Source organism: Cupressus sempervirens, chromosome 8 (assembly GCF_028749045.1).
Source record: "Cupressus sempervirens isolate cs-2001-9-10 chromosome 8, ASM2874904v1, whole genome shotgun sequence".
Taxonomy (NCBI): domain Eukaryota; kingdom Viridiplantae; phylum Streptophyta; class Pinopsida; order Cupressales; family Cupressaceae; genus Cupressus; species Cupressus sempervirens.
The window spans coordinates 373,755,491-373,781,434 of NC_143125.1; the positions used below are offsets into that span (position 1 = coordinate 373,755,491).

General features: G+C 38.1%; 1 pseudogene; it reads right to left on the reverse strand.

Moving 5' to 3' along the window:
• Positions 1 to 16,093: 16,093 nt before the first annotated feature.
• The window catches only part of LOC149542868 (flavin-containing monooxygenase FMO GS-OX-like 9), a 176,426-nt pseudogene continuing 166,575 nt past the window's right edge, over positions 16,094 to 25,944 (reverse strand).

Below are 25,944 nucleotides of genomic sequence, written 5' to 3' on the forward strand. Positions count from 1 at the left end.
CACAATTGCTCTTCTCATGAGCTAGCACCATCTTTCACAGAATGTGAACAAAAATTGAAAAGTGATGAGCCTTGGTATGGGTGAATACACTTTGGACTCTATTGCTGCCTTACCAATTTCCCCTCGGTCCTATGGGAAACCAACTATTGCAAAGAAGTCTCCTGCTTCTGCTATGCCATTTTTTGGCACTTTTGTGCAATCTTCCATACCACTAGAAGCACAAAAGGAAGAACAAGCCATTAGGGACTGGATCTACAGAGAAGAGGAAGATGAAGAGGTTATAGTGACTACTCCTATTTCTCCCAAAAATATGGAAAAGGCTATAAATTTTTGACAAAAATGGGCTACTAGGGCCATGGGTCCTTAAATGGTTGTAAGAATGCTCTAGTTAAACCTTTAAGTCACACTCAAGGTCGTGATACTCGAGACACTGTTGGTCTAGGCTTTGGGCTAAACAATGATATACCAACCTGTGATCGAAGATTGCTCATGTCTAGTGAATCGAAGGATGATGACCCTCCAGTAATCGCTACCACTTCATAAAATGAAGACTTTGTTCCTCTCACTTCCCTCCTTTGGGGAGAAGAAATAGTGACTGCTAATAATGAAGAAGCTTCTACCTCCCAACAACAGGAACAAGAAGGGTCTACTTTTGAGGATGTAAATAGAGGATGAATTAGGCAGAATATTACTCATCTCATAGCTAGGGATCAAAGTACAGATTCTCATGAGTATGAGTGGGAAAGCCTCTCTGATGCATCTTGTGAACTAGGGGTGGATGTCATTCATGCCTATACAACCCAACCCGATGTAGTCGAATGATCTAGTATGGGGTCAGATGAGTTTGACTCACAACATGTCTTAATGGATCACGCTAGTTCTTCCAGGACTATTCTTGAGCTAGAATCCTTTGCAACATTTTCTATAGGCTCAACTTCACAGGTCACCAGAGATGACTCCTTCCATGTCAATCACATTGAAACTTCCCCCTTACTCTCGCTAATTCACCTAGATCTCATAGATTGTGTAATCACCTAAAAATGGTCATCTAGACTATTAGCCCCCTTTTCAACATTTTGGCTAAATTAATTTAATCACTTACCTAAGCCAAATTGCTAATAATCAATTTATTTGATTATAACCTATAGTTTGACTATGCTATCCTAAGTTCATTATTTGATTAAAAGAACATGTCCACTTTTAATTAAATAAAAGACCCCATTCTTCTAACCCACTTAAAGTGCACACATAAAGTCCTTTTTCTATTTTGCAATTAAAAGAAAAGGCTTTGTGACTTTTGTCTTATATGACAAGTCAACTTATATTCTATTGGTTGATTTGTGTGTGCACATGGATCACTCCTATTTTCGAATTCCACCGTTGATCATCCACCATCTTCATCTTGATCTCCACCGTCCATACATCTTTAAAAGGGAGAGAGCTTTTCCCATCCAGAATCGATCTTTTGAACATTGTTATGCTGCAGGTTTTCTAACAGGTTTCTTTGGAGCTTTGTGGAGAACTTCTATTTCTTGTCTACATTCTCTCATACCATAGCATCTTAGCTTAGATTTCATTTTTACATGTAGCTTAATCTCACATAATTTTTACATGTAGCTTAATCTCACATAGCTTAATATTTGGATTGTAACACTCTCATCCATGCTTAGAATAGTTGCATTTTTCATATTCATTCTAGCTTAATCTTCATTTGCATTGCATTCTTGAGGAACTCCTTGGGACATTTGCATTCTTGCATCTTGTCTTTGGAACCTCCCATTGCATGGTTTACTAGCAAGAAGAGTATCTCTAAGGCTCATTTGAGAGCCCTTGAACTTAAAATACACTCTCTTGCACTCCGTGGATAGGGAGCTTTAAGCCAGCATCCAAGCATTCCGAACTCATGGAATCGTTTGGATAGAATGGTTTAGAGTGGGACACTTTCGAGTGTACATTTTTGGCGCCCACCGTGGGGCTTGAATCAAGTTCTAGCTCCATTTGCTTTCATTTTTTATCTCTAGTTTTTTGCAGCGGCATATTGGATCTAATCAAATTCTTTTGTAGAATTATCACTTTGGTTTTAAGGCCAACCCATAAGTAAATTGGTTTGAAGGCCAAAAACTTAGTTGGTTTAAAGATTTGATCATATCTTTTAAACCGCTTAGAGTTTGGTTTTGAAATTTTGTTTGCAGGTTTGGTATATTCTCAAAATGTCTCAGTATAATTTTCAGAGCATTTTGACGTGATTTTCGGAAGTTATGATTTTTTCTTTATTTTTCATAAAAAGCCGTTTTTGATCGCAAATCAGAATATTTTTTAGAAAAACTTATATTTTCAGAAAGGTTTTTAAATTCTAATCGGGGTTCTTTCTTTGTGTTTTGAATTTTGAGATTGTATTAAGGATAAAAAATTCGATTTGATAAATTTGGCCTGTTTTGACAAAATCAATCTCTAAGGAGCAAATGAAGAGATTTTTTAAAATTTTTTGCATTTTTGGAAAGCTGTCTGATTTTTAATAGGGGTCTCTTTTTTTCATTTTCATTTTTGGATACGAAATCATACCAAAAAAGTTCAATCTTGTTGACTAGGTCAAAACCAAAGAGTAAAAATGAAAGCATTTGTGATTAACTTGCACTTTCTTTGCATGTACTTGGTTGGAGGATAAATTAGATTTTTGAAGCAACTCACCACTTTTTATTGCAGATTTTTATGTTATTTCACACTAACTTTTGTTGCTAACAAGTTGTGATTTCAGGTTGCCATCCTTGTGAAAAAAATTGAAACATTGCATAAAAAGAACGCATGTCAAAGCTTCAAATGCACAAGGGCTACTAACGATTGTTTGCAGGGCTACCCAAAGCATAAAAACTCAAATTTCTTGCTTTTTTGTTTTCATGTGTGGCATTGAATAATTGTTCATTTTTCATAGGCACATAAAACTTGTGATTGGAGTCTTTTGGTAATAGGAGAGTATGCTCTTCACCCTTGTGGTGAATCAGAAATCTTGACTTGCCATTTGGTTTCAAAAGCAAGGGGTAACTGAATCTTTTTGGCGTGTTTGAGAGAAAATGATTGGAATAGGAGAGTATGCTCTTCACCCTTGTGGTGAACCAGAAATCTTGACTTCCAAAATTTGATCCACTTTGTGTAGTTAGAATCCTTTAGAGGGCCTGCTCTTGGACAACCTGAGAGGAACGACCCAAGTGGGAACAAGCTGATTACCTGGCTCTTCCAACCCACTATAAACTCAAGGCTATCAAGGACACAAAACCTTGGTAGACGTAGTGTTTATCTTTGTCTAGCGTGATCGCTTATGGGATTTCGACCATAGGGAGATCACTAGGCAAGAATGCTTAAGGTACTCTTGTGATCGCGAGATCGGTTACTCATCGCAAGGTGAGGTGTCCCATAATTGGGAGCAAGAGGAACACTATGAACGGAAGCCCGATCTAAAAACTCTAAGTTAGTAACTACCTTTTTTTTTAGCCGCTCAACTTCTTGGTGCAAGGATCGATCCTAGTGGACTACCCGGATCACCCCAAGATTTACACTCACCATATGTGTTCCCTTGGTTGTGCTTATGGCACTTCCATGACAAAGCCAATATCTCTTGTGGGCAACCACTTGGTGTGAGGCAAAGGAGCATCAAGCGTGGGCTAAGTTGTTGAGTAATGAACCATGTCCTTTAGGTAGATATTGCTTGATGTGTTCTCGAATGTGGTATACTTGTGAAAAATTTTTGAACATACACATGATGATAGTTCCAGGGATTTCTTTTAAGACCTCACATATGCTTGTATCATGCAAGGTTGCTTTGTCCCTTGCTTGATTGTTTGAAGACTACTTCATGTGTCACTATCTTGCTTGGAAAGAAATTATTTTTGAACATCAAACTTGTTATGCTATCAACTATTGTCAAACTTTTTCAACCAAGTCAAAAAATCAAATGCAAAAATTTTCTTGTGTTGCTTGCTAAGAGGAGTCTCATCATTTGACTTTTTTTTCATATGTCTCTAGTTCTTGAACATGCTTAAAGTGACTCTTTGGTCTTGGTGCTCTTGGTCTTTCTATCTTCATGGTCTATGTCCACTTGATAGTTATCTTTTTGCTGAAATGGTTGCCTTAATTTCTTGACTACACTCTTGGGTTGGAGAGTTGTTCACTTGTCACCCTGCTTGCTCTATCTATTTGGCTATTTGGGCATCTTGCCTAGCTATTGACTTGAGTCATTCATGTCGTAAGTTTCTTGGACATATTGTTTGACAAGTCGCTTTAATCTCTCTCTACTATCTTGGCAAGTGAACACTCTACCTCTCTAGTTTGGACATCAAGTTATCTTGTGTCACCCTATTAGCTTCCTCTAGTCTCCTTCATGCTTGATTATCTATCTACCACTATGGAATTCAAAGCTTGTGCTACCAAACCTCAACCGAATCTAGATGATCATGATATCCTCCATGTCACTAAAGAGTTTCAAGATCTATATGCGCAATACAAAGAACTAGAAGAGACAAATGATCTTTCTTACCTTCATCTCTCTAAGCGCATGACAGAAATGAAGTCTAAACTTGAGAAAAGGTTAGAGGAGAAGATTGCATCATTACATGAATCTTCCTTAAGGTCTTTACATGCATGTGAGTCACCTTCTTTGAGGTCATCCTCTTCTTCTAGGTCTACATGCTCTACTTCAAGACATCAAATGTCTTCATCTTCTAGATCTAAAGACCTTTGTAGAGAACAAGCACTTGAGCCTATGCCAAAATTTCATGATGGACCTATCTTTGATGAAGATAATGATGAAGACATGAATGCATTCTATTCACTTGAGAAACAACAAGAAGATCCTAGACATACTTCTAATAGAACTTTTGCTCCCTTGGAAGATTCTTATGATGACACTTTGCAAAAACTTCTTGGCAATAAGATCATCATGTTACCTAAGTCTAGCTCATATGGAAATCCATTCTTGGATACCTATTGTGCCTATCATCAATCTAATGACCATGCTACTTTTGATTGTATAGAGCTGAAACATAAAATCCAAGATCTCATTGATGATGAGATTGTTGATCTTGGAACCTCTAGTGACTCATGTGGTGAAGATACTTCTCTTGAGCAAGATTACATTGATGAACCTATGTCTAGTAGTGGCTCCATTACATCTTCCACTTCTTCCAACACTCATGCATCTCCCAACACTTCAAAGCTTTCCAACATGCCTCCATCAAATAAAGAACCTAATGCTTTCCACATTGACTATGTGTATCCTCAAGGGCTACCTCTAAAAGAAACTCAAGCTAACCTTCACTTGGCTGCAAAAATTTTCCATGCTACTAATCCTAAACATCCTCAACCTTCATGCACTACTATGCCTAATCCAAGCACTACTCCATTCACTCTTCATTCTCCCTTGTCCTTAGAAGTGGCTCCATGTCAAGAGGACTCTCAAAAAGAAAAGGCTATAAATGTCAAGAAAGATCAAGATCAAGCACCCTTTCATCTCTTTCAAGATTTTTCCCCTCCATATCCTATATCTTGTCCACCTCCTAAGTATGATGAAGACACCACTTCCACTATCTCCCTTGAGCTTACTGAAAATTATGAGAAAAGTTCTCTTCATATGCTATCCAAAGCTACTTGTCAAGATCAAAGTGTCCCCTCATGTTCTACTTCTCCATATCCACTTCAAAATTGTGCTCAAGCTTCAAATGCTTCTATTAAAAATGTTGTTCCTATGAAAGGTACTCACGAGTCTATTGATGGTTTTGATCATGTTGCTCACTCTAAAGATGTTGATATCCCTTTCCACTATCCCTCTCCATCTTCTAAATCTATCCTTGGTCCTTATCCATCAAAGCTAAAGCCTTCAAACCTTCCATCTATATTGGGACCTTATGTTCCTTCATCTCCTACACTTTCCACTCCTAGCTCTCCCATCATACCTCAAGATCAACAAAGACACTCATCCTTGATGACTTTTCACCCATCTATTCATCTAAACCAGTCATATCATCCTTATTCATCCACAAATACCAAATCCCTTGGAAGTGAGAATAAACATAAGAATCCATTGAAAAAGAAAGATCACTATGTCCCATCTAATCGACATGTGAATGCTAAGAAGGAGAATGCACAAAAGAGACCGCAAAGGTCCACTATTAAAAAAGCTAAATCAAATAAAATATGGGTTCCTAAAGCCATTATTGAAGAAATGTGTTTTGAAGTATCCAAAGTAAAATCTAAAGCTATATGGATTCCCAAGTCTATTTTAAAAGACTTGAATATTGAAAATACTTCAAAGTTGACATTCAAGCTTCCAAAGGCTTCCATTCCATCTTCTTCCAAAAATCTTTCTAAAAATATTCCAAAGCCTTCCACTCCACTTTTTTCCAAATCTCTTCTACCACCTCATACATCTAAATCTCAAGCTACTCCATCTATGATTCCTCCATTGTTCCAATACCCTTCAAGGTGTGCGTTAATGTTGATCTTGTCCAATATTTCAACTACCCTCATGAAATCCTCTAAAGCTTACACTAACTTTCTATACATGAACTCTTATCCTCCATATATTCTTCCTACTATCATTTCCCTTTCATCACCCTATCAACATCTTTGAGCATACCTTTCTATGGTCTTGTCTTATCATGACTTATCTTTCCTATAGGAGCACTATCTAAATTCAAACAGCTTGAGCTCTTTCTAAAAAAATTCAAAAAAAAAGAAAAAAGAAAAAGAAAATGTGCCTTGGTAAAAACCACTTTTTGTGGCACCTTGGTAGCAAAAGTAAAGAGAAATAAATCCATCTCATGGTGAAAACTACTTCTTGTGGCACCTTGGATAAGTACCATGATGAAAACCTGGCAAACAGGCATCATGTGTAATTCTTCCATCATCCATCTATCCCTTCTCCTCTCTTTGATCTTGACAATGTTGAGCTATCTTTGCATATTGGCTATCTTATCCACCAGATTTTCTATTTTGCTCTCCCATTCACTCATAGCCTCTATCTTGAGCTTTATTCTTATTGCTCTATCCCATCGCTATCCTATCTAGTTGACCCCTTGGTCTTGATCATAATAAATGAAACATGGTTCTCATAGGTCTCTTGACATGTCTACTCTTTTGGACTACATGCTTCATGCTATCTCACTTGTTGGCTTCACTGCTTATCCTACATGCTATCTTGCTCATTTCTTCCATTGCTTATCCAAAACATGCTTCATATGACTATCTCACCTCTTTCCTTAGCTTGGGTACTCTTGAGGAGTCAGTCCTTGAGGATCACTTTCACTTGCTTCATACTCTTTTTTCATCCATCTTTTCTTATCCACTGGCTCGTTGCTCCATCATATCCTATACCTTGCTAGACATTGGGAAAAAATGATGTGATCTTGCTTGAGAACTAGTGATATCTAAAACTTTCTAAAAAATCCAAAAAATCATATATGATGCTGAAAAAATCCTAAAAATCAGAAAATGTCCTGAAAAAATGATCATCTTAGTGAAAACCTAGCAATAGGTGCTTTGATGTATCACCAAAATATTCAAAAATTCAAAAATACAAAAAAATTGAAAAAAAAGTTCTGAAAAAAATCTGTCAAGTGGTGAAAACCTGGAAACAAGCACTACTTGAAACCCTTGCACCTATGTCTATCAATCTCAATCATCCACTTCGCTACACATTTCCTAGCTTGGAATTGTTTCTTGTCCTCATCTTGGGGGCACAACTGCTTCACCTATTGAGGTATTCTTGTGCATTTGGGTTTCTTTGACAACTCACAAAATAGTGTTTCTCAACACTTCCCCCACTTTGACATCAAGTGTTTTTTAACACTTTACAGATAGTTTACCTACGGTCTCCGATGTCGCGATATCTCACTATCAGAATCAAGTCTGGAAGAAATGGCCAAGTGACTTACACACACGCACTTTAACACTTAAACGACTGAGCTATGCTGATCTTTATCTACTTTGTGTGCTGTCTATGATGATTTCTTTGCCAGGTGTTCCCTCCCTAATAGTCTTTCAAGGATGTCATTGACTAGAAGACTGGGGGCATGGGACATATTTTCTTGATTTCTGCTTGTGGATATACTTTTGTTTGTCTATAGTGTTGTAAGCATTTATGCTTGACCTATTCAACACTTTGACTTATAAATGTATCATCCTTGACTGTTTTGCAAGACCGCACTCAGGGTTTATCCTGGCGCTTATGCCTTGATACAGGTGTAATCTTGCTAAATTAAACTTAGGGAATCTAATCGTGTAGTTATCTTGACTTACATGTCTCTGATGCTTAGATTGGATTTCCACATACCTATCTAATATCGATCATATTCATATCCTCATAGTTATACTAGTGATGGTTGTATGATCTCATGATGTCCCTAATAAATGCTCAATGATGAAATTAAGAGTCTAAATGTTATGCACTTCTTGCTGGTAAACCACTTTGCATGTTAGCTTGCATTTTAGGTTCATTTTCTAGCTTAGTCTTGCATTCTTGCATATGGGGAGAGCTCTTTCTTCATCTTTTTGTGGACATATCAGCTAACTCCTTTCATATATTTCTTTACTTTCTTCTTGTTCATGTCTTTTCACCTTCTTAATCTTTCACTTCATCTCTTTTCTATCTTATCATCTCATTATATAAAGTTTTGACCTCTTAAATAATTTTGACGTCCTAGATTCATTTTCGGGATCGAAATCCAAATTCGAGTTCATCTTGATGGTCAAAATTGTCTTTTAAAATTCTACTTTCTTCTAAGCAGTTAGCTGACCTTTTGAGGTCTAATCTCTGAATCATCACTGGGGCATCTTCATTTCTTCATGTCTTCATCATTTCCATACTTCATATCTACTTCAATTCACTGTTTCACATCTAAATCATCTTTCTACTAGATTTGACCTGATTTTATGCTATATCCTTCAAGGTCAACTCTAGTCAAACTAGGGCATTTTATCAGTTTCTTATAGTCATTCTTGGGTTCTAATCATCTATCTGTCATCTTGGACATTGCTATATTCTATTTTTATCATTTCTAGCCAATTTTTGCATCCCCTTACCTCATTTCAATTTTGATCCCGAGGGGGCAGAAATACTCTATCACTGCTTAGGAGCATTTGTTTGATCTTCTCACTTGTTCTTAATCTATCTACTTTGCTAAGTGTTAGCATTCTTCTTGAATTCTAACATCATCTTCCTAGTGTTCAGTACTACCGCTATCAGGCTGTACATTTAGGACTTGCTATCTTTTTTTACATTTTGTTCTTCAAAATCAGATATCTATATCTATCACCGCCTACTTGGCTTTCTATTTTCTTTGACATAATGTGTTCCCAGATCGATCACGCATTAGTCAAAGAGGGGCAAATGTAATCACCTAAAAATGGTCATCTAGACTATTAGCCCCCTTTTCAACATTTTGGCTAAATTAATTTAATCACTTACCTAAGCCAAATTGCTAATAATCAATTTATTTGATTATAACCTATAGTTTGACTATGCTATCCTAAGTTCATTATTTGATTAAAAGAACATGTCCCCTTTTAATTAAATAAAAGACCCCATTCTTCTAACCCACTTAAAGTGCACACATAAAGTCCTTTTTCTATTTTGCAATTAAAAGAAAAGGCTTTGTGACTTTTGTCTTATATGACAAGTCAACTTATATTCTATTGGTTGATTTGTGTGTGCACATGGATCACTCCTATTTTCGAATTCCACCGTTGATCATCCACCATCTTCATCTTGATCTCCACCGTCCATACATCTTTAAAAGGGAGAGAGCTTTCCCCATCCAGAATCGATCTTTTGAACATTGTTATGCTGCAGGTTTTCTAACAGGTTTCTTTGGAGCTTTGTGGAGAACTTCTATTTCTTGTCTACATTCTCTCATACCATAGCATCTTAGCTTAGATTTCATTTTTACATGTAGCTTAATCTCACATAGCTTAATATTTGGATTGTAACACTCTCATCCATGCTTAGAATAGTTGCATTTTTCATATTCATTCTAGCTTAATCTTCATTTGCATTGCATTCTTGAGGAACTCCTTGGGACATTTGCATTCTTGCATCTTGTCTTTGGAACCTCCCATTGCATGGTTTACTAGCAAGAAGAGTATCTCTAAGGCTCATTTGAGAGCCCCTGAACTTAAAATACACTCTCTTGCACTCCGTGGATAGGGAGCTTTAAGCCAGCATCCAAGCATTTCGAACTCATGGAATCGTTTGGATAGAATGGTTTAGAGTGGGACACTTTCGAGTGTACATTTTCAAAATGACTATGAGATCGCTTGTCATCTGAACACAATTGAACCTATCATTTCTTCCACCAAGGAATCCACAGTTAACATGACGGAATTAGATATCAAGTACCTCAATCAAAAAATTAAAAGGAAAAATAAGTGACCAGATGGCAAAAACCACATTGTGGCGGTGTCTGATCCTCAAAAAAGTAAAAATAAAGGCGTATCTAATGGTGAAAACCTCTCTGAGGCACCTGTGGATGAGGTACTTGGTAGTCTACCAAGCTATTTCCAAGATAGATATTTGGTTTTCATTGAACCTACATAGCCTATCAACTTGGGTATAGAAGAATGTCCTCAGGTTATCCATGTAGCTCAATCTTTTTCAGACGAAGAAAAGACACATTTTACTCAATTCTTTCAAGACAAGAAGGTCAACTTTGCATAGACATACTCTGATATGCTAGGGCTTGATACAGATCTCATCATGCATCACTTATCAATCTCACCAGATGTCAAGCCTGTCAAACAAAAGTTGAGAAAAATGCATCCACATGTGGCCCTACTGGTCAAGACAAACTTAGAAAATCTATTGAATGCAAACTTCATTAGGGCCATTGATTATGCAGAGTGGATTTCCAACATTGTACCTATCTCCAAGCATGACAAATCCATATGAGTTTGTACTGATTTTAGAGATCTCAATAAAGCGTGCCCCAAGGATGACTTTCCACTAGCAAACATCAATATGATAGTGGGCATGACTGCGGGTTATGAGATGTACTTGCTCATGGATGGATTTTTTGGGTATAACCAAATAAAGATAGCTCTAGCAGACCAAGAAAAGATAGCTTTTAAATGTGCATGGGGTACCTTTTGCTAGAATGTCATGCCTTTTGGACTTAAAAATGCTGGCACTACATATCAAAGAGCAATAACAACCATCTTTCATGATATGATGCATAAAAACATGGAAGACTATGTTGATGACACATTGGCAAAATCAAGGAAACGAGACACACATCTCAACGACCTTAGTTTGATATTGGACCATATGGAACAATTCCAACTTAGGCTAAACCAAAAAAATGTGCCTTTGGTGTCACTTTTGGAAAATTGCTAGGTTATATCATTTTAGCAAAAGGCATTGAGGTTGACCCTGAAAAGGTCCAAGCTATCATGGATATGCCTCCACCAAAGACTATCAGTCATCTTAGAGGTTTGCAAGGACATCTATAATCCATAAGAGGATTTGTCTCTCAATTAGTTGACAAGGCTCAACCTTTCAATAAAAATCTGCATAAAGGATCTACCCATATTTGGAATAGTGATTGTCAACAAATTTTAGATCAAATCAAAGGCTACTTGGCAAAACCTCCAATTTTGATGCCACCCATTCTAGGAAAACCTTCAATCTTGTACATTTCAGCTACGAATTCTTCTCTAGGAGCACTCTTAGCCCAAAGTGATGAGATGGGTAAAGAAAGATCCATATACTATATTAGTTGAACTTTGGTGGCTTATGAACTAAACTGTACAATTATAGAGAAGACATGCCTTGCTGTGGTTTTCGCCTCCCAAAAACTCTGGCATTATATGTTGACCCATACAGTTCACTTGATTGCTAAGATAGACCCTTTGAAATATTTGTTAAGTAAAGCTGCACTTACTGGTCACCTTGCTAAATGAATGATGATTCTTTCTGAATTTGACATTCAGTATGTGGAATGTAAGGCAATCAAAGGATAGGCCATAGCTGACCAGTTGGCTGACTTCCCACTTGAAGATGTAGCAGCTATGCAAATTGAGTTTCCAAATGCCTCAATCATGTACATTTCTGACAGAACATGGAAGATGTTTTTTGATGGATCCCATACACAGAATGGAGCTGGAGCAGGGATTTTTTTTGTTTCCCCTCATGGTTATACAATTCCAAAGTCCTACAAACTATTGTTCCCATGTACAAACAATATTGCAGAGTATGAAGCATTAAAAAATGGGATCAAAATGGCCCTTGAATGGCGAATGACTAAGCTACACATCTATGGGGATTCTCAACTAGTTGTGAACCAAGTGAATAATGAATATCAAACAAAGGATGACAAGTTGATCCCTTATAAAAAGTTAATAGACGCTCAAAGGAATTATTTTACCTTTGTAACATTCCAACAGATTCCTAGAGTAGAAAACAAGGCTATTGATGCTATGGCCACCTTAGCATCTATCCTCCAATTGCAAGAACATGAATCGCGATTTGAGTTCCTGGTGGAAGAATTGTGTCATCTAGCCTATGATTCCTCAGATAACCAGGTGATCTACACTGTTGTGGGTCACGATTCCTCTTGCTATGTGGCTATTTTCTTCTACCTACGTGATCAGGTTATTCTCGAAACCCTCACACGCAACCAAAAATGCCAACTCCTTTGTAATGCCTCACACTACACTCCGGTCTCTAGTGACTTGTATAGGAAGGGTCTACACGAAACGTTGCTTAGGTGTTTAGAGCTAGAAGAGTCTGAGAAGGCACTTGCCGAAGTCCACGATGGCATTTGTGGGGCACATTCTAATGGCCGTGCACTTGCCCAAAAAATGCTTAGGACGGGTTATTACTGGCCCACCATGCAAGTTGATGTTGTGCGCTATGCAAAGTCCTGTCAGAAATGTCAGCTCCATGGTAACTTGACACATGCTCCCGGGTGAGAGTTAATCCCTTCTGTGACATATTGGCCATTTCAACAATGGGCCTTTGACTTGGTAGGAAAGATTCATCCAAGCTCATCCAACGGTCATAAATTCATCATCACAGCAACGGAGTATTTCACTAAATGGGTTGAAGCTGTACCATTATCTGCTGCTACAGGCAAACATGTTGCCCTGTTTATACTGAATCACATCATTTGCCGATATGGCATCCCATCCTCTATTTTTATAGATAATGGAGGGTATTTCAAGAATAAGGACTTAAAAAAACTGTGCAAAAAGATTCGAATTAAGCAACACTGGTCCTCTATTTACTATCCCCAAGGGAATGGCCAAGCTGAGGCCTCTAATAAAACACTACTGAAAATCCTACACCGCATAGTTCACAAGTCTAGGAAAGATTGACACTTGCAAATAAATTTGGCACTTTGGGCCTATAGGACCACCATTTGTACTCCTACAGGGGCTACACCCTTTTCTCTAGTCTATGGCTTTGAGGTTGTTCTCCTGGTAGAAGTTGAGATACCTTCCTTGTGCATCTCCTTACATGGGTTAATAACTAATGAAGATCATAGAGCTATGCAAGTACAAGAACTGGAAACTCTGGATGAACGTCGCAAGGCTGCTTTTGATCACATGAGAGCTTATCAAAAGTGCATGTCTACACAATATAACAAGAAGGTTCACCCCCGTGAGTTCCAAGCTGGTGAACTCGTGGTTAAAGAGAATTCAAAAAATCAGCAACATCGAGAATAGAAAGGGAAATTTGAACCTAACTGGTTGGGTCCTTACATTATCACAGTAGCATTCGAGTCTGGTGCTTATCAGTTGTCTACTTTAGAGGGTGAAGAACTTGCAGAGCCTATCAACATCCTACACTTGAAGAAGTTCTATACTTAGAGGCTTGCTGCTCAGCTATCTTGTATATATCTATGATCTTGAAAAAATCCTAAAAATCAAAAAATGCCCTGAAAAAAATGAGCATCTTAGTGAAAACCTAGCAATAGGCACTTTGATGTATCACCAAAAAAATAAAAATATAAAAATACAAAAAAAATTGAAAAAAAAGGTCCTAAAATAATCTGTCAAGTGGTGAAAACCTGGAAACAGGCGCTACTTGAAACCCTCGCACCTATGTCTATCAATCTCAATCATCCACTTAGCTACACATTTCCTAGCTTGGAATTTCTTCTTGTCCTTGTCTCAGGGGCATAGCTACTTAACCTATTGAGGTATTCTTGTGCATTAGGGTTTCTTAGACAATTCACAAAATTGTGTTTCTCAACACTTCTCCCACTTTGACATCAAGTGTTTTTCAACACTTTTCAGATAGTTTACCTATAGTCTCTGATATCGTGATATTTCTCACTATCAGAATCAAGTCTTGAAGAAATGGCCGAGTGACTTACACACAGGCACTTTAACACTTAAACGACTGAGTTTTTCTAACCTTTATCTACTTTGTGTGTTGTCTATGAAAATTTCTTTTCCATATGTTCCCTTCCTAATAGTCTTTCGAGGATGTCATTGACTAGAAGACTGGGGGCATGGGACATATTTTCTTGATTTCTGCTTATGGGTATACTTTGTTTGTCTATAGTGTTGTAAGCATTTATGCTTGTCGTATTCAACATTTTGACTTGCAAATGTATCATCCTTGACTGTTTTGCAAGACCACACTTAGGGTTTATCCTGGCGCTTATGCCTTGATACAGGTGTAATCTTGCTAAATTAAACTTAGGAAATCTAATCGCGTAGTTATCTTGACTTACATGTCTATGATGCTTAGATTGGATTTCCACATACCTATCTAATATCGATCATATTCATATCCTCATAGTTATACTAGTGATGGTTGTATGATCTCATGATGTCCCTAATCAACACTCAATGATGAAATTTAGAGTCTAAATGTTATGAGTTTCTTGTTGGTAAACCACTTTGTATAGTAGCTTGCATTTTAGGTTCATGTCTTTTTTTTCTAGTTGCACATTCCTACACGTGGGAAGAGCTCTCTCTCTTCAACTTTTTCGTATACATATCAGCTAGCTACTTTTACCTTTCGCTTTTGGATGTCTTTTCACCTTCTTAATATTTTGCTACATTTCTTTGCTATCCTATCATCACAAGGGGCTAATCTAAAATCATCACATACGATCTATCCAAGTGTCACATATTTTCACAAAAAAAAATTGAAGTCTTTACCATCCATATGAGAGATCCAAATCAATACACATGAGCATATACACATACATGACTTGAAAACAAAAAACTGAAATACCACATGAAAGTTGAAACATACATTTTGAGACAAGTACACAAGAATATCGCTAAACCCAGTATCTCATATATATATCAAATGTGTCATGGTACATATACAAATGTGAGATCCAAAATCTGGATATATGTCTCAAAAATACATGAGGTACAATCAAAGCACAACTATCACTCAATGTCATGTCTGATTGCCACCCTCTGTGGCTAGTGCTGACCCTGGTGGAGGAGTTTGTCTCCTATCTAGTGCCTGCACTGCACCCTCTGATCTACCCGCTCACTCTAAATTATTAGGAAGACCCTGTCTTGGTGGTACCACACTCCTATACGTGGCATAATAATATGCAGCTCGTGCACCATGATGCGCTACCTCTCACCTCGCAGTATCCTGCTCTCGGTGCAGCTCATCTGCTCGTGCCTACTCATCCATCAGCTATTGATCCCCTACTGCAATGGTCACCCAAGTTGCCTGCATCTCTGCCTCCAAGGCACGGATCCTCGCACCCTGCTCCTCTCCTCCTGCTGGCTACTCTGCAGGTGCCTCTACCCTCACCGCTTGTCGTCTCCTTAGGGGTACCTCCTCCTCCCCACCACCATCACCATCAAACTCTGATGATTCGTTCGCCTCCTGCATCGCTTGTGCTTGCATCCTCCTCCACCCTTCTCGAGAACTCTCCCCCTCCATCTGCCTGCCGCCTCTCCCCCTCCCTCTCCCTCTGCCTCCTCCTCCTCCTCCGTCGCTGCCTCCACCTCCCACTCCTGTAGGTGCCACATCTAGATGTGTGAATCGAGGGAATGGGCATCTCTACATCTCATAAAGATACCCTGGATTGGCCCCTGCATTTTCCACATCTGGGCGGTAATCCTAGGGAGTCGCCACTAGCGCTGTTGTATCCCAAACTGCTATCTGATAGTCTAGCATCGGTAGCCATCCCAATCCCTCATCTATGCGCATCTGAGCATAGGTTGTGGTCTCTACCAATACCACCTGCTGCTCTGCAAACTACCGCCATATGCGACTGATCACAAACTGCTCCACAATGTGAGTGCTTTGACCCACCAGCGGTCTGCTATACCGCATGTAGTTTAACTCCCATGAATCTAACCACCGCTGGCACTCCTGATACAATCTCCATGTGAATGTCGTCAGCTCATCAAACATGTGTCGATAGTAGGTCACATCTCCACTATGCCTCTATGGGATGAAACCTCTATAGAAAAAAATATAAGGTTGGCTGCGCTCTTGTGGTTGCACTCGTGGCAGGATCACAGCGATGTGCTCCCAAGCCCAGATCTATGCTAACACCACTCTACATGCCCATGACCCACCCTCATGGTATACTATCTCATGGAGCTCATGGTACATCTCTGCCAGTATGGTAGGCCCCCATGCCATCCTATGTCGTCAAGAGATTAGATCATACACCAGTCGACCCCATCCTAGCGGGAAGCCCTTCTAGCTTCGGTCTATCACCAGGGCCTGGGCTACCAAAGAGCATAGCAAGCTAGGCAAAGGATAATCATATCCGTACTCAGTCATCAATCTCTCCCAACTTAGGTGACGGTCCAGAATGGCCACATCCTGGAATAGCTCTTGCACTCGCGCTTGCCCCTTTGTCAGGGTCGTATCATAGTACATTTGTGCCATCATCAAACTTGACATCAACACACCTGGCATCCAACATCAAAATTGCTATATCACAAACTACTAATCAAACAACTTACTAGCTTGCCATGGCATGGCACTCGTAGAATGTGATATACGTCCTCCAAGGTAATAGATGCCTCGTCGGTCGATAAGTGAAAGGTGTTATGCTTGCTATGCCACCTCTCTGCCAGCGCAGACAACAAACTGTGGTTTGCCCGAATATGGGGCATTTGTACAACCCAATGCAAGCCCATAGCCACTAGCGCAGTCTGCTCCTTATCGCTCAAATGCTCTACAATGCACAAACCAACCACCTTGGGAGCTCTAATCTGTAATGCCGAGAATACCTCCTGTCCAGGTACAACAAGCAATCATCAATAATAGTCACATGACAAAAAAAGCATTAAGGAAAACAACAAAAACTATTCGTGCGACACTTTTTACATAAAGAGTGCAACACATTTTGCTAAAATAGTGTCACGCGATACTTTTTCTAAAGACGTGTGACATTTTTATGTTGTGCGACATTTCACACCGCATCGTGCGACATTTGGGTATGCCTGAGGCGATACATTTTTCTAAGAGGTGCAATACTTTTTTTGAAAAAAAGTGTCGTGCGACATTTTTTCCATGTCCGTGCGATACTTTAAAAGTATCGCATGAATTTTTTTCAAAAACTCTTAAAACGTGTGAAAAAGCTCAAAAAAGCTTGAAAAAGCGACAAAAAGGTAGTTACCGACGCCCCATATCGCTCTGGCCGGTTGTGCAACCGGCTTCGCTTGTGAAATGTCCCTTTTCTGATTTGATATGGTATTTCACACCTCTAATCAGATTTTCAAAATCAAACAACTAATATCCCAAAGATCCACCAAATTTCTCAAGAAACCCCAAATCGGGTATGCCAGAAATTGTGCCAAAAGCTTCACAGCTTCACCTATTATTAATAAATCTGAAAATGGACATTTTTACAGAAATTTCAGCAGCATAACAGCCTACAAAATGACATTTCCAGATCTATATAGCCTTTACACAACAGCTCACAAATGTAGAACAAAAACTATGCTCATCGGGCTCCCGAAATTAACACAAAATGCCCGGAAACACCACAAAAACACTAATAAACTATCTCAGAAGTTTAATCACGTCCCAATACATATATTCAGCTCTATTTTAACAGCTTAAAGTCTGAAATATAGCAGCAACCAAAACTGATATGAAATGCTCAACTGAAAACACCAAACTCATGCAAAATACACACCCAAAAACTCACAAATCTACACTGTTCAGCACAAAGGCAAACTTTGTATGAGCATGCACATGGAATGGCTTCAAACTCCCATCCTTAGCCTTCCTAGAAACCTACAAACTCCCATTCTTGGGTCTCCTTGGAAACCTGCAAACTCCCGTTCTTGGGTCTCCTTCTCCACAGGTTTGGCAGCCTCTGAAGAATAACAAAGAAATCAGCAAAATCAAGTTCTGGAATGAGCCCAAAATGCCTCCAAACCCCTTAAAAGAGGGCATAACTATAACTCACGTCCAAGAGAGGTTAATGAAATTTATTTTAATAATAATTTTCATTTATTAGTCCAACAGTTTCCAAAGATTAACCCCCTTTTTCCGAAACTTCACTTTCTTGGGCCTGCCTGCCTTAGCAAAGATTTTCTTTTTTAATTATTTGAAAAGGGGACATGACAAGTCCTCCCCTCCCAATCATTTCTTGTCCTCAAGCAATGGCTAAAAAATAAACCAATCAATCCACCTGGATCCCAAATGTAGTCATGAATTATACTACTACCAATTAACACAGGCTCCTGCAATATCCTCTGCAATATGACCAAGAGGAATCCATAATCAAATTGACAATTATAGCTCAACAAAACTCCAAAATCAGAACTACCACAATCAAAAACCCATGAGGCACAAACTCTTAGAACATCAGAACCCAAGTAAAGTGGACAAATCAAACTACCAACACAGTAAATACCATCAACGCATCCCACTGGCCTATATGGAATGTACAATCCAACTCTGCAACAATGGTGAACCCTCTCGAATGAAACTGTACCAAGTATGGAGAATCCACACACTGTACAACTCCTGCAGTCAACACAACTCTACAAATCATCGGCCACTATCTCATAACCATAACTCCCATACACTGCTGATGGTGAAAAGACATTACAAGATAAAGAGTAAGAAATGGAATCCAAACCAAATTTGTCTGCCATCAACTCCTCAGCACAAGGATCAAATGCTAACTGATGTACATACCCTGCAATATAATGTTGATAAAAAAAAACCAACCTCAGTCAACAGCTCACCATGAAGAAGTGATACAACCCACTTTGACTGATCACCAGCTAAGTCAAGAGATGTCATAGCCAAAGGAGTAGAATCAATAACAACACCTGCTAAAGCATCACTCCAAAACTCCTGCTCTAAGTCATGTATTATCAACTTGTCAATTGCAGGACCTATCACCATGTCATGCCCATCACAACTCTCATCCCGAGGCATCAAACTATCCCATAACTGATGATAAGCACTAGGAACCAAAGTACATCTCTATATCATCATCTCATCAACATGGTCATCAAAGGTAGATAGATGAGCATACCTCACAGTGTAATGCTGATAGAATGCACCAATCTCAGTCAATGGCTCAGACTGCAATCCAGATGTAACTAACTACAATTGATCATTAACCAAGTTGGAACTGACTACTACCTCTGAAGACATTGCGAAGGGAGTAGTATTACTAGTAGGAACCATGCCAACTATCAGCTCACCAATGTCACACATGGTCTTTGATACAAAATCTCTAGTCTTCGTGCCATTAGTACTAGAGGTCACCACCATGTTAGGCACACCACAAAAATCTGCTACAACACCCAACTCAATTGAACCTGACTCTAGTGGGAATGAACCTGATATGCCAATGTTAGTATCAAGGATGGATGCATCCCCATCTCCACTGTCTCTAACAATCTCGACCATGGACATCCTCAGATAACCAAACACCACAGCTTGTGACTGTATAGAATTAGGTAAAGACTGTAGTTGCTTTAACTCCATGGTCACCTTAGCCAAATGAAACTGTGACTCCTTGAGAGCCAACTGTGTACTCTCAAGAATCTCAGAAGTTACCTCAAGCTGCTCAGTAAGCTCACTCACCTCATCTTCCTTGGCCAACAATGCATCATATGCTGTATTGCCCCACTCCATAAGATAATCTCTGACGGCTACCAACTGCATATAATTTTGTCTCAAAATCCGAATAGCCTCCCATAAAGAGTGGATCTCTATCAAGGAAAGATAACTTCCTCCCTGCTCATCACTAGTAGGAGAACCCCATCCATAAACTGCTAACAACTGACGAGCAGCATTGAAATGTTGGCAAGTGATAGCAATGTCTTGGTCACTAACTCTCAACTGATTAGACACATGATGACACTGGCTTGACTGTCTGCTACAAACCTCCTCTGATGCACTGTCTGAAGGAGTGTCCTCAAAGTTACTAGTCTCTAGAGTATTACCATCCATATCCTGTGAATCAAATCTAAAGCTCATATCAACATACGGAGTATCAAAAACATTAGCATTGCTGTCCAACTCCTCTGTACCCAAGGAAACTAAGTCTTCAAAACTGCCCACTGCATCCTCCTGGATGTCATCAATGCCAATATGATCCTGAGACTCATCTATACACACTACCAAATATGAAATATCATCAACACATTCCAGAAAGTATGGTCGACTGGATATATGAACAAAGCCCAACATTGGTGTATAAAAACTAATACTAACATCAAACAAGATACTGGCACAAGAAAAGACAACACCATGTAATCTGCTAATCAAATCCATGATAGCACCCAAACAAACACTGCTACCAAAAAGTGTTAAAGATCTCCAATCAACTGAATCCCAAATGCCAATATAACAATCTCGAGTCCATATCCATAAACTAGAATCAACTGGTAACTCAAGCAAACTCCTCACCTCAGTAATATGACCAATACCAACTAACTCCACATACCTGTCATGATGAGATAATGAAGTCACAATACTATCTTGGTTCACCTTCAGCTGGCTGGACAAATCATGTGAAGTACTACCAGCCTCAACCTCATGTGATGAAGCATCTAACTGTGCCTGGTACTCTTTCTCAGCAAAGTCATGAATTCTCAATGTCTACTCATCTCTACCAGGTATCTCACCATCCTGCACAACAACATCCTCATAATCATCATGTGAACCCACTACACTGTAGTCACTGCCTGTTGTAACTATACCATCTTGAATACATGTGGCATCACCCTTTGACGACCTGTAAACAATTGTCTCAATTTGAGTATCAAGTTGACTGTTACTATCAATCTGTGTGATATCCTTTCCCACCACCTCCTGTGGCAGAGTAGAATCTGAAACCTCTACTTGGCTATCAGCTAGTTTTTCAAACTCCTCATGCAAATTCTTGGGAATTGTGTCATCTGTCCTATGAGAAAATCTGCCAAATAGAAATCCAGTCAACTTATCCACCTTAGCTGGGTCATATAACATGTCATTTATACGGTGGTGCTCAACCAACTATTTAGACATGTAATGGCTTATTTTCATAAGTTTATCTCGAATGTCTAAATAACCATCCTTTCTACTATTTTGACTCTGGCTATCAATTGTCTAAGATTGTTCCCTCTGAGACTCTGTACTATACCTGTCCATTTTGGATAAAGTAGAGTGTAACCCCAATAGAATATAACTTCTTCAAACACCAAGAACTAACATGCAAATGATTAGAAGTAGCATGCAACCATATATTTGGACATGCAACTGATTAGAAGCAACATGCAACCACCAAATTATGACATGCAAGATGTGGTAGTTGTCAAAACTGACATGCAAGATCTGGGTAGTTGTCAAAACTGACCTGCAACTTCTACAAACCCTCAGGCTGGCAAGATCATGGATCTGATACCACTGAAATGTCCCTTTTCTGATTTGATATGGTATTTCACACCTCTAATCATATTTTTAAAATCAAGCAACTAATATCCCAAAGATCCACCAAATTTCTCAAGAAACCCCAAATTGGGTATGCCAGAAATTGTGCCAAAAGCTTCACAGCTTCACCTATTATTAATAAATCTGAAAATGGACATTTTTACAGAAATTTCAGCAGCATAGCAGCCTACAAAATGACATTTCTAGATCTATATAGCCTTTACACAACAGCTCACAAATGTAGAACAAAAACTATGCTCATCGAGCTCTCGAAATTAACACAAAATGCCCGAAAACACCACAAAAACACTAATAAACTATCTCAGAAGTTTAATCACATCCCAATACATATATTTAGCTCTATTTTAACAGCTTAAAGTCTAAAATACAGCAGAAACCAAAACTGATATGAAATGCTCAACTGAAAACACCAAACTCATGCAAAAAACACACCCAAAAACTCACAAATCTACACTGTTCAGCACAAAGGCAAACTCTGTATGAGCATGCACATGGAATGGCTTCAAACTCCCATCCTTAGCCTTCCTAGAAACCTGCAAACTCTCGTTCTTGGGTCTCCCTAGAAACCTGCTAACTCCCGTTCTTGGGTCTCCTTCTCCACAGGTTTGGCAGCCTCTGAAGAATAACAAAGAAATCAGCAAAATCAAGTTCTGGAATGAGCCCAAAATGCCTCCAAACCCCTTAAAAGAAGGCATAACTGTAACTCACATCCAAGAGAGGTTAATGAAACTTATTTTAATAATAATTTTCATTTATTAGTCCAACAGTTTCCAAAGATTAACCCCCTTTTTCCGAAACTTCACTTTCTTGGGCCTGCCTGCCTTAGCAAAGATTTTCTTTTTTTATTATTTGAAAAGGGGACATGACAGCTTGAAATGGTGTCGACGAAGAGGAATGTTCATTTGAGCCATGATGCTATGTGGACCATACAAAATCTCTCCAATCACAAAAAGACAAATGAATAGTGAAAATGACACTTGGACCCCTTTTATAGCCTCCAACCTCATTTTGACCTAATTTTCAAACTCCTCAGAATTGTGCAAAAATTACACCCCTAGCTAATTTTGACATCTTGGATCTATTTTTGGTATCAAAATCAAAATTTGAGTTCATCTTGATGGTCAAAATTGCATTTTAAAATTTTACCTTCTTCTGAGCAGTTAGCTGACCATTTGAGGTCTAATCTTTGAATTATCACTGGGGCATCTTCATTTCTTCATGTCTTCATCATTTCTATGCTTCATATCTACTTCTACTTACCTTTTCACATCTAAATCATCTTTCTACTAGATTTGACGTAATTTTTATGCTATATCCTTCAAGGTCAACTCTAGTCAAACTGGGGCATTTTATTAGTTTCTTATAGTCATTCTTGGGTTCTAATCATTTATCTGTCATATCAGACATTGCTATATCTCAATTTTCTCATTTCTAGCTAGTTTCTGCTTCCTCTTACCTCATTTCGATTTCGATCTCGAGGGGGCAAAAATACTCTATTGCTGATTGTTACAACTATCTATTTCTTAGGAGCATTTGTTTGACCTTATCACTTTCTCTCGATCTATTCGCTTTGCTAGGTGTTAGAATTCTTTTCGGATCCTAACATCATCTTCCTAGTGTTCAGTACTACCACTATTAGGTTGTGCATTCAGGACTTGCTATCTATTTCTGCATTTCATTCTTTGAAATCAGATATCTATATCTATCACTTCCTACGTGGCTTTCTATTTTCTTTGACATAATGTGTTCCTAGATCGATCATGCATTAGTCAAAGAGGGGCAAATGTAATCACCTAAAAATGGTCATCTAGACTATTAGCCCCCTTTTCAACATTTTGACTAAATTAATTTAATCACTTACCTAAGCCAAATTGTTAATAATCAATTTATTTGATTATAACCTATAGTTTGACTATGCTATCCTAAGTTCATTATTTGATTAAAAGAACATGTCCCCTTTTAATTAAATAAAACACCCCATTCTTCTAACCCACTTAAAGTGCACACATAAAGTCCTTTTTCTATTTTACAATTAAAAGAAAAGGCTTGTGAGACTTTTTTCTTATATGACAAGTCAACTTATATTCTATTGGTTGACTTGTGTGTGCACATGGATCACACCTATTTTTGAATTCTATCGTTGATCATCCACCATCTTCATCTTGATCTCTACTGTCTGTACGACTTTAAAATGGAGAGAGATTTCCCCCTCAAAGGATCCATCCATCTTTTGAATATTGTTATGTTGTAGGTTTTCTAACAGGTTTCTTGGGAGCTTTGTGGAGAACTTCTCACTCCTTGTCTACATTCTCTCATTCCATCATATTAGCATAAGATCATATGGAATTCTTAGCATAGTTGCATGTTAGTTTAGCTTTCATTCTTGTAATAATCTCACATAGTTTAAATAACAATAATGTAACACTCTCATTCATATTCTAGCATAGCTGCATCTTGCATTTCCATTCTAGTTTAGTCTTCCATCTTGCATTGCATACTTGAGGGATTCCTTGAAGATATTTTCACTCTTTCTCTTGTCTCAAAGAACCTCCCATTGCATGGTTTACTAGCAAGAAGCACATTTCTAAGGCTTGGCTGAGAGCCTTCATGCTTGAATACTAGCTTCTTGCACTTTGTGGATAGGGAGCTCCAAGCTGGCATCTGAACATTCCAACTCATGGAATCATTTGGATAGAATGGTTTAGAGTGTGACACAAATCAAGTGTACAACACCAATTGAAATTTAAGATGTTCAATTTTATTAATATTTACATGATTAATTTTCAATAGAAGTTGAATAAGTACTTGTATCATTGTGATGCACATTCAGGTCTTTGTTATGTGTAGGATCTGTGCCTTCGTCATCATGAGTAAGATTTGCTGCAGGAGTAGTAGGCTATAGTGAAATTTCATGTGCGCATTGTTATCATTGTTCAAAATTAACATCAACTAGATTATTTGTCATGAAGTTCTCAATTATTGTTATTATTCATTTGGCCTATTTTCCTATGTGTCAATCATTGCACTTGAATCTTCTACACCTATTTGGCCATTGGAATCTGTGTGATGGTGGGCAACCACTGCTTTATAGCCTTGCTTGAAGCCGATTTATTTTTCCTCTTCTATGGGCGCTAGATTAAATTTAATGCCTTGCATTTTTTGCATAATATCATCAATAATTAATGTATTTCTTATTTGTAATTTTATATTAAAAAAAATTATATTCAATTTCATTTACTGCTACTTTCAAGGTGTGAGTGAATTTTTATATATCCATCAGAGCCAAGATGTTGTTGACCAACCTTCTCTTTCCTAGCTTGTGTCACCTTTGATGTGTCCTAAAAATTGTATATGTAAACTTTTAAATATTTTAGAAATATGTTAGATTATATAAATCCACAAATGAATTAAACATGTAAATTGTAAAAAAAGAAGTTGTTAGCATTTTTTTGCAAAGATGATAAGTTCTGGAAGATGGAAAGTCTAAAAAGTCATCCATCTTGGATGAGCTCTTAAAGGATGTGAAAGGTCATGTTTTTATATAAAACAATGTTATCTCATATAGAAGAGAGGAGAGGATATGTGGAGTTAGAAAGATGAAGAGCAAGGTGTAAGTGTTTGTATAATAAATTAGTCATTTTTTGTAGAATATTGCTCATATATTGATATTTTGATTGTAATCTTATTATCTCCTCCTTTGTCTCAAGGTTATGGTGATTATTAAGTTTCTATATGTGGCAATGAATATTCGGAGCTACTGTTGATATTATAAGTGTACATAACATCTTTAGGTTATGGAAAAAGGTCTCACTGCTCACTGTTAAATAGTAAATATTGTGCAAATTCAGAATGAAGAATACATTGATTGTATGATTCTCACTGTATGAGGATTAAGAAAGTGTTAACTGTTTCTTGGTTTTCTTGATAGTTATTTTATGGGTTTGAATTATAACCATTTCATAGCTCCAACAACTCATCAATTAAGGGCTCAATATATACATTCATATATTTCACTTGGTACTTACCTAGTTGAATGAACATAA